This window comes from Lissotriton helveticus, chromosome 4_1 (assembly GCF_964261635.1).
Source record: "Lissotriton helveticus chromosome 4_1, aLisHel1.1, whole genome shotgun sequence".
Lineage (NCBI taxonomy): Eukaryota > Metazoa > Chordata > Amphibia > Caudata > Salamandridae > Lissotriton > Lissotriton helveticus.
Window position 1 is genome coordinate 1908461644 of NC_136063.1, and position 8109 is coordinate 1908469752.

The 8109-nt window shown below is 47.1% G+C and overlaps 1 long non-coding RNA gene across 1 annotated transcript; it reads left to right on the forward strand.

Annotated features, from left to right (window-relative positions):
• The first annotated feature begins 3927 nt into the window (after positions 1-3927).
• Positions 3928-7261, forward strand: LOC144827748 (uncharacterized). The gene is made up of 4 exons (XR_013610344.1): positions 3928-4625; positions 4903-5000; positions 5278-5375; positions 7137-7261. It is a non-coding gene; the product is annotated as an uncharacterized LOC144827748 (long non-coding RNA).
• Positions 7262-8109: the final 848 nt, after the last annotated feature.

Here is an 8109-nt window from a genome sequence, read left to right on the forward strand (position 1 = left end):
CTGGCTGTGAAGGAGCTGGCTGTGAAGGAGCTGGCTAAGAAGGAGCTGGCCAAGAAGGAGCTGGCCGAGAAGGAGAAGGCCGAGAAGGAGAAGGCCGAGAAGGAGAAGGCCGAGAAGGAGAAGGAGAAGGCCGAGAAGGAGAAGGCCGAGAAGGAGAAGGTTGAGTAGGAGAAGGCCGAGAAGGAGAAGACCGAGAAGGAGAGGTCCATGGAGACTTGCAAGTAGAGGTCAGTGAAGATGCCCATGTAGCGGCGCATGGAGCGGTGCAAGTGCCCACAATGGTTGTTCTTCCAGAAGTAGGGGCACAGGAGGAAATTGACTTTGGAGCCGGGGTATCATGTCAGGAAGACGAAGCCACTCCTCCTGATGATTCATTTTCTCCCAGCTCCCCAGCAAGGAAAAGATCAAGGAGGGTGTGTAGAAGTTCCTCTTCAAGCCCCGCTCCATCAGATGATGATCTGGATCTAGATTGGCAACCATCTCCGACGTCTGAGAGGGAGGCACACCATGAGCTGCGAAAGGTATCAAATGTTAAAAGGAAGGGCCCCGGAAAGCTCATACTTATGGATCCGAACGTCGGACTTGATGAAGTGGTTTATTCTGATGTTGATGAACAGGATGACAGCAATGACCTAGTCATCACACACGTCATTCCAGCCACACCGGCCATGCAGCAGACAGACATTTATACCCTATCCCGACGTCATGCTGAGCGTGACCCTGGCGACGTGGCACTGGTAGCACCACCAACGCAGTCAAGTAGTACTACAAGTTCAACAAAACCTACAGCTCCCATATTTTCTCCCCAGAGGGGGACTCCATCCAGCTCGACTCCCTCAAGTAAGGTTGCTGCAATAATTGCACAACCCAGTAGATGTCTGCAAGGCTCATCCACCACTGCTTCATCTGGCATTGGCAGCAGTATCACCTCGTGCGGCAAAACCAGAACTTTCCAGTCCCCAGTTTGGAACTTTTTTAGTGTCCATGAAAAGTATGATAACATAGCCGTTTGTTGCATTTGTAATACTAGCGTTAGCCGTGGTAAGACTGGTACCAACTATGGAACCGGAGGCCAGATAGGTCATCTTGAAAGAAAGCACGCTGTCGAATGGTTTCCGCACCTAGCAAACGTCAAGGGAAAGCGATCCCAAAGGGCAAGTGGCCAAAATATACCCATACTAGGTGTTTCATCTGAAGATGACGGGGAGGTAGAAGAAGCGTCAGACATGTGTCCGGTTGCACCCAGTACCCCTGGCAGCACCACACCCTCCGGAACACATAGGAGGCACACTGAGAGTCTGGGAGACACACCAATGCGGAAAATGTCAACAATGATCAGAAGTGGGTCGAAGAAGGCATCAGCATCATCCCGTAAATTTGTCCAGCGCACCATTTCAGCCATGTTCTCCTCAGATGTGCAATTTCAGCGCAACCACCCAACTGTACGCCTGTATAACACTAAGCTGGCTAAAATGCTAGCGGTGGACCTTCTCCCTTTTTCGTTTGTCGAAGGTGTGGGTTTCCTTGAACTCGTGGCAACACTGGCCCCTAAATGGAAGGTTCCTAGCCGGTTCTATTTTGCCAGGGTTGCTGTTCCAGCACTACATAAAGAGGTGCTTGAGTTGGTGGGGGCAGCTTTGCAGAAGAGTGCTGTTCACACTATACACCTGACAACAGACATGTGGACCAGTTGCCAAGCCCTTGATTACATGTGCATCACTGCACACTGGGTCTCTTTTTCAGGAGTCATAAAACAGATAAATGCAGGTGGTGACTTGGTCGAGATTTTTAAGGGTGCTCGTAAACATGCAACATTAGCCATGTTTGGCATGGAGAAAAGTCATACTGCAGTCAACATTTTGGCTGACTTTAACAAAAAGGTCTCGCAATGGCTGCCCCCAAGAAAATGCAAGGTTGGGTATGTTTCTAATGATAATGGCAGCAATGTAGTTAAGGCCATGGAGGACGGTTTCTATTTCAGAGTGCCGTGTTTGGCGCACTGTATCAACCTTGTTGTGCAAAATTTTTTGAAAAAAGAACTTGCAGTCGACAAAACACTGACCATCTGCAGAAGAATATGCACACATTTCAACCATTCTTTTAAGGCCCGGAAGGAGCTGAGGCGCAAGCAAAATGAACGTAGAATGCCAGTGAAAGCACTTATCCAGGAGGTGGCAACACGTTGGAACTCAACCTTCTACATGCTTGAGTCTGCATGAGCTGTTTCCAGTAGTCCATGAGTATTTTTACAACCTGGGTGGTGATACAACAGAAATGATGCTAGCGGTGGAGCAATGGCAGCTAGTTAAAAGCCTGACAGACATGCTTCGTCCTTTTGAGGTCTTCACGTGTGACGTCAGCAGGGAGGACTGTTCTTTGAGCAAAGCTATCCCATTGTTGCTGAAGCTCGAGCACCAAGTCAAGGTGGTGTCTTCACAATTAAAGGACGTTGGAAAGAACGAAGCACATGAGTTGGCGCAGAGATTATTACAACGCCTAGTTAGCAATGAACGGCTTGTAAAAATCAAGAAACAACAGCACTACATTTGTGCTACTATTCTGGATCCACGTTACAAAAAGCCATTGTTTGGCAAAGTAATAATTCCTTTTGAAACATCGGATGTTACAGAGTACAAAGGTTGGCTAGCTCAGTCAGCCATTCGTTTTGAAAGAGAGCGGAAGGAAACTGTACGAGAAGACAGTACTACTAGTGAATCAGCAGACCATCAGGCGTCCCAAAAAAGCACTTCTGCATCTGTGCCTGTGGCAGAAGTGAGTGTCTTTTCCTCTGAGCCGTTAACCACACCAGCAACCGTATCATCTGAACCAGGCCCAGGCGATATGTCTGAAGCGGGTTGGCTAACTCAGCTAGGGTTTCCTTGTCCTAGAAAGGACACAGAAGTGCAAAGTACAGGAATCCGGGAGGACATTCTTTCAATGGTGCAGGCCTATCTGGATGACTCAACAGAGGTCAATATTACTGAGGACCCATTGGCGTATTGGCATGGGAAAAGAAAAATATGGCGAGAGCTCACCAACCTGGCTATCAATTACTTGTCTTGCCCACTCGCAAGCGTGTCTTCAGAACGTGTTTTTAGTTCTGCTGGTGGCATTGTGACTTCCAAAAGGTCCCGCCTCTTGCCCGCAAATGTGGAGCGGCTCACCTTGATAAAGATGAACCAGCACTTCATACCACCAGATTACAGAGTACGAGAATCCACGCAGGAAGAAGAGGACACCGACCTACCTGAGGAAAGTTCTCCTCAGTTACTAGAAGTAACCCCGACTGATGATTTAGCAGAGTATGAGGACGAGTTCTGCTTCCCTGACAGCGAGTTCTGAAAATTAGTCAATCATTCATTAATTGTAAATTTAGTCCTCCTTATTCACTTTTATTCCTGTGTGTCTGTCTTTCTTTAGCAAGTGCTTCATCACATTCCCAACAAAACTGTAATCAACCAATAAAACAACAAGCCCATCAACAGAACTGTCTTGATTTTGATGCCGCAGCATTCCTCAGGTTCACAACAGTTAGTTGACAAGAACTCAGTCCTGGTCGTCTATCCTGAGTCCTCCTCCTCCAGACTCACCCTATCCATTACCCATAATGCTGATGCCTGGATTCTGCACAATGAAGAAACTTACGTTGACGAGTCCCCTAACGCCTTAGGACACTGTGAATTCCAGGTGGAGCCAGCCCTCAAACACAAATTACAGGTAAGATAAGCGTTTGGATGGGAGGTAGTATAATGGAGTGTTCGGAGAGGCGAGAGAGTGACAGTGGTCCTTGTCCTAGAAAGGACACAGAAGTGCAAAGTACAGGAATCCGGGAGGACATTCTTTCAATGGTGCAGGCCTATCTGGATGACTCAACAGAGGTCAATATTACTGAGGACCCATTGGCGTATTGGCATGGGAAAAGAAAAATATGGCGAGAGCTCACCAACCTGGCTATCAATTACTTGTCTTGCCCACTCGCAAGCGTGTCTTCAGAACGTGTTTTTAGTTCTGCTGGTGGCATTGTGACTTCCAAAAGGTCCCGCCTCTTGCCCGCAAATGTGGAGCGGCTCACCTTGATAAAGATGAACCAGCACTTCATACCACCAGATTACAGAGTACGAGAATCCACGCAGGAAGAAGAGGACACCGACCTACCTGAGGAAAGTTCTCCTCAGTTACTAGAAGTAACCCCGACTGATGATTTAGCAGAGTATGAGGACGAGTTCTGCTTCCCTGACAGCGAGTTCTGAAAATTAGTCAATCATTCATTAATTGTAAATTTAGTCCTCCTTATTCACTTTTATTCCTGTGTGTCTGTCTTTCTTTAGCAAGTGCTTCATCACATTCCCAACAAAACTGTAATCAACCAATAAAACAACAAGCCCATCAACAGAACTGTCTTGATTTTGATGCCGCAGCATTCCTCAGGTTCACAACAGTTAGTTGACAAGAACTCAGTCCTGGTCGTCTATCCTGAGTCCTCCTCCTCCAGACTCACCCTATCCATTACCCATAATGCTGATGCCTGGATTCTGCACAATGAAGAAACTTACGTTGACGAGTCCCCTAACGCCTTAGGACACTGTGAATTCCAGGTGGAGCCAGCCCTCAAACACAAATTACAGGTAAGATAAGCGTTTGGATGGGAGGTAGTATAATGGAGTGTTCGGAGAGGCGAGAGAGTGACAGTGGTACTGGTAGTAAAGTCCTAGGGCTCTTGAATTAACAAACTCTGTGACAGGCATTTACTTTGGAAAACATTTGGCCTATTGCACGTGAACGTTTAGGCGTTATTATTGCTCGCTTGCCTGTCTTAGGGGTGCTGTCTGTGGGGCTTCTAGGTTTTTGTGGTGTGTGAGCACCGCTGCCACATTTCTAATGTTGATTGCTTTTGTTTTGCAGAAAATCCACGCCGGGAAACTCCAGTTGTGGCCCTGCTGCAGAACGCCTTAGGACTCTGTGAATTCCAGGTGGAGCCAGCCCTCAAACACAAATTACAGGTAAGATAAGCGTTTGGATGGGAGGTAGTATAATGGAGTGTTCGGAGAGGCGAGAGAGTGACAGTGGTACTGGTAGTAAAGTCCTAGGGCTCTTGAATTAACAAACTCTGTGACAGGCATTTACTTTGGAAAACATTTGGCCTATTGCACGTGAATGTTTAGGCGTTATTATTGCTTGCTTGCCTGTCTTAGAGGTGCTGTCTGTGGGGCTTCTAGGTTTTTGTGGTGTGTGAGCACCGCTGCCACATTTCTAATGTTGATTGCATTTGTTTTGCAGAAAATCCACGCCGGGAAACTCCAGTTGTGGCCCTGCTGCAGAACGCCTTAGGACTCTGTGAATTCCAGGTGGAGCCAGCCCTCAAACACAAATTACAGGTAAGATAAGCGTTTGGATGGGAGGTAGTATAATGGAGTGTTCGGAGAGGCGAGAGAGTGACAGTGGTACTAGTAGTAAAGTCCTAGGGCTCTTGAATTAACAAACTCTGTGACAGGCATTTACTTTGGAAAACATTTGGCCTATTGCACGTGAACCAACACGATGACAGTGTTCAGTTAAATGAACTTACTGCAAAACCACCACCCACCAAGCTCAAAAGTAGTAAAAAAACAGGTATGCTCAGATAAAGTTTGAAAAAGTATATTTATATCCCTAACAAAATAATCTCCCGCAAGACCCTCCCTAACCCCAACAAATAAATAGTCCTTCAAAAGTCCCCAAAAAACCCAACTCCCAATTCCCACCCCCCAAAAGTCTCTAAAAAAGGGGCAAGGGACACTCTAGGGATGCAAGCTGTTAAGTTTGGCCTCCAGGGCATCATGCCTTAGGGCCAGGGCATCATACTTCTCCTGGAGTGTGGCGTGATCTAGTCGGAGGCCCTCCACCACATTCTGATACTCGTTCCATTTCTGGACCTCCGCCTCTAGGTCGGACACTCTGCGGAGTGCACGGCGCAAGCGAGCCTTAACAGTACTGCGAGGTGCAGCTTTTGCTGCTCGGCGGTGGCGTCTTCCAGCACGGCTCCGGTTCGCTGGAGCACTGCGCTTACCGGCAGAACGTGGGGTCACGGAGGAGGATGCAGATGTTGATGCACTGGACTGTGTGTCGTCCCCCTCCAATTCCACCAGCCGCCGATATTGGGCAACAGTTGCTTCCAGCCTCCGTTGCCGGGCCAGTACAGCCAGCATACTCCTCGTCGGTTTTGAGGTTTTAGTATTGCCAACTATATGAAGAAAGAAAGACATAATATGTAACCAATGCTCTTTAAGAATATGATTAACACAAAATAATTCAGCAGGAAGTTGTGTCACAGTACAACTAGCAACTAGCCAGCGCAGTACAAAACTATTCAGGCCAGTATCATGGGCGTCCGCAGGGAGGGGCAAGGGGGGGGCGCTTGAATCACCATTTCCCTTCCCACAACTCACTTATATCCTTGGTTTGATGCTCTTTCATATGAAAGAGATCTGGCAGAAGCCCAGGCGATATGTCTGTTTCCCTCTCTCTCTCTCTTTCTGTCTCCCTCTTTATGTCTCCCTGTGTCTCCCTCTACCTCGCTGTCTCTCTCTCTCTGTCTCCCTCCCTCACCCTCCCTCTGGCTCCCTCCCTCTCTCTCTCTCCTTCTGTCTTCCTCTCTCTCTGTCTCTGCCTCTATCTGTCTGTCGGTCCCAGCCTGCTGTAATTACCATATTGTAATTTGTCACTGGGCCACCACTGGATACACATCATATCCTATCTAAGAGTCAGATAGTACCATGATCCAGCTTACCTGTACTCGCCACCGCCACTGTCTCCTTCCTCACAGTCTGTACTTCTTGGTCCGACTCCTCTAGCGCCGCCTCCTCCCCAGATTGATCCTCGGACTCCGAGTCAATGATCACCACCACATCCGAGCTGGCCCCGCCACCAGATGTTCCACCTACAAAGTTGATTTAAGAATGTTAGATTACACCACTCCACTAGTATTTGGTCTATGAAGGAAAAAATGTGAAAACAACAGAAAAATTAATTGACTGTCTACTCTAGTCTAAAGTAAAAATGTCCCTCCTTCCAGGGAAAGCTGTTGTCTTGCTTCATTTTTTTGTCACAATTGTTGAATGCTTGCTTAATTTTAACACACTCCATTTTTCTCTGAACAGACAGAAACTGGACTTCTAAGGACAAGAGCAACATCAACTTCAAACCAGGTGAAAGCTCGGCTCGACCACAAGAAATGTGTTCCATTACTCATCAACTCAGCACCAAGCACTTTTCCATTTCCAACTAACTTTATTTTAATATATGTGTTTACTTAAACTTTTAATAAAGCTTTTAAACTTGAATAGACTCTGTGGTTTTTAGTCCTCCAGACTAGAGTGACTGAGCGAAAAGTTTTGCAATTTTTGCAAGGAGGAGTCCGTGCCGCTGACACTACCAGGTTTATTTATACAGTGTGCCAAACACGCCACTCTGAAATATTATTACTCTGGTCTTTGGTGTCCATAGTTCGGTTTGTGGAGAATTGTCCCTGCAACAGTAGGATTATTGATTTTGCTCCTATCTAAACACTATTTCGAAACAATTAAATTAGGAACGCTTGGACAACAATAGGTCCTCTATATTTAAATGAAAACTTACTGGGGCCAGCAAAGGAGCACTCGCCGCCCTGGCCTGCATCCACCTCCTTTGGAGCCACTGCATCCGATTTTTCGGTCCGCTTGCCCCTGGGCGGACCTGACGTACAACATGAAAGAAAGAACAGAAAACATTGATGATTGCTGCTTGTCGATGTCCTTGTCAACCAAATCAAACATTTAGAAAGAACAAGAACCAACTATTTCAGTCAAAAAGAGGGCTACAAAGGAAGGACTGCACCTGAGCCTCTACTCTAGGGGCAGATTTACAGGCCCCTTGCAGCTCTTTTGCTCCGTTCTTGCGTCACTTTTGTGACGCAGCGCCACAACAAGAGAGGTGCCATGGTGTGGCGTATATTAACAACTTGACGCATATAGGAGATGCATCCCATTCTAAAGCCCTGCGCCATTAGGGAGCGTTCCAGCGCAAGGGAGGGCGTTCCTGCGCAGGAACGCATGCTAAAAGTGGCTATGGGGAATATATAAAATTTCAATCAGT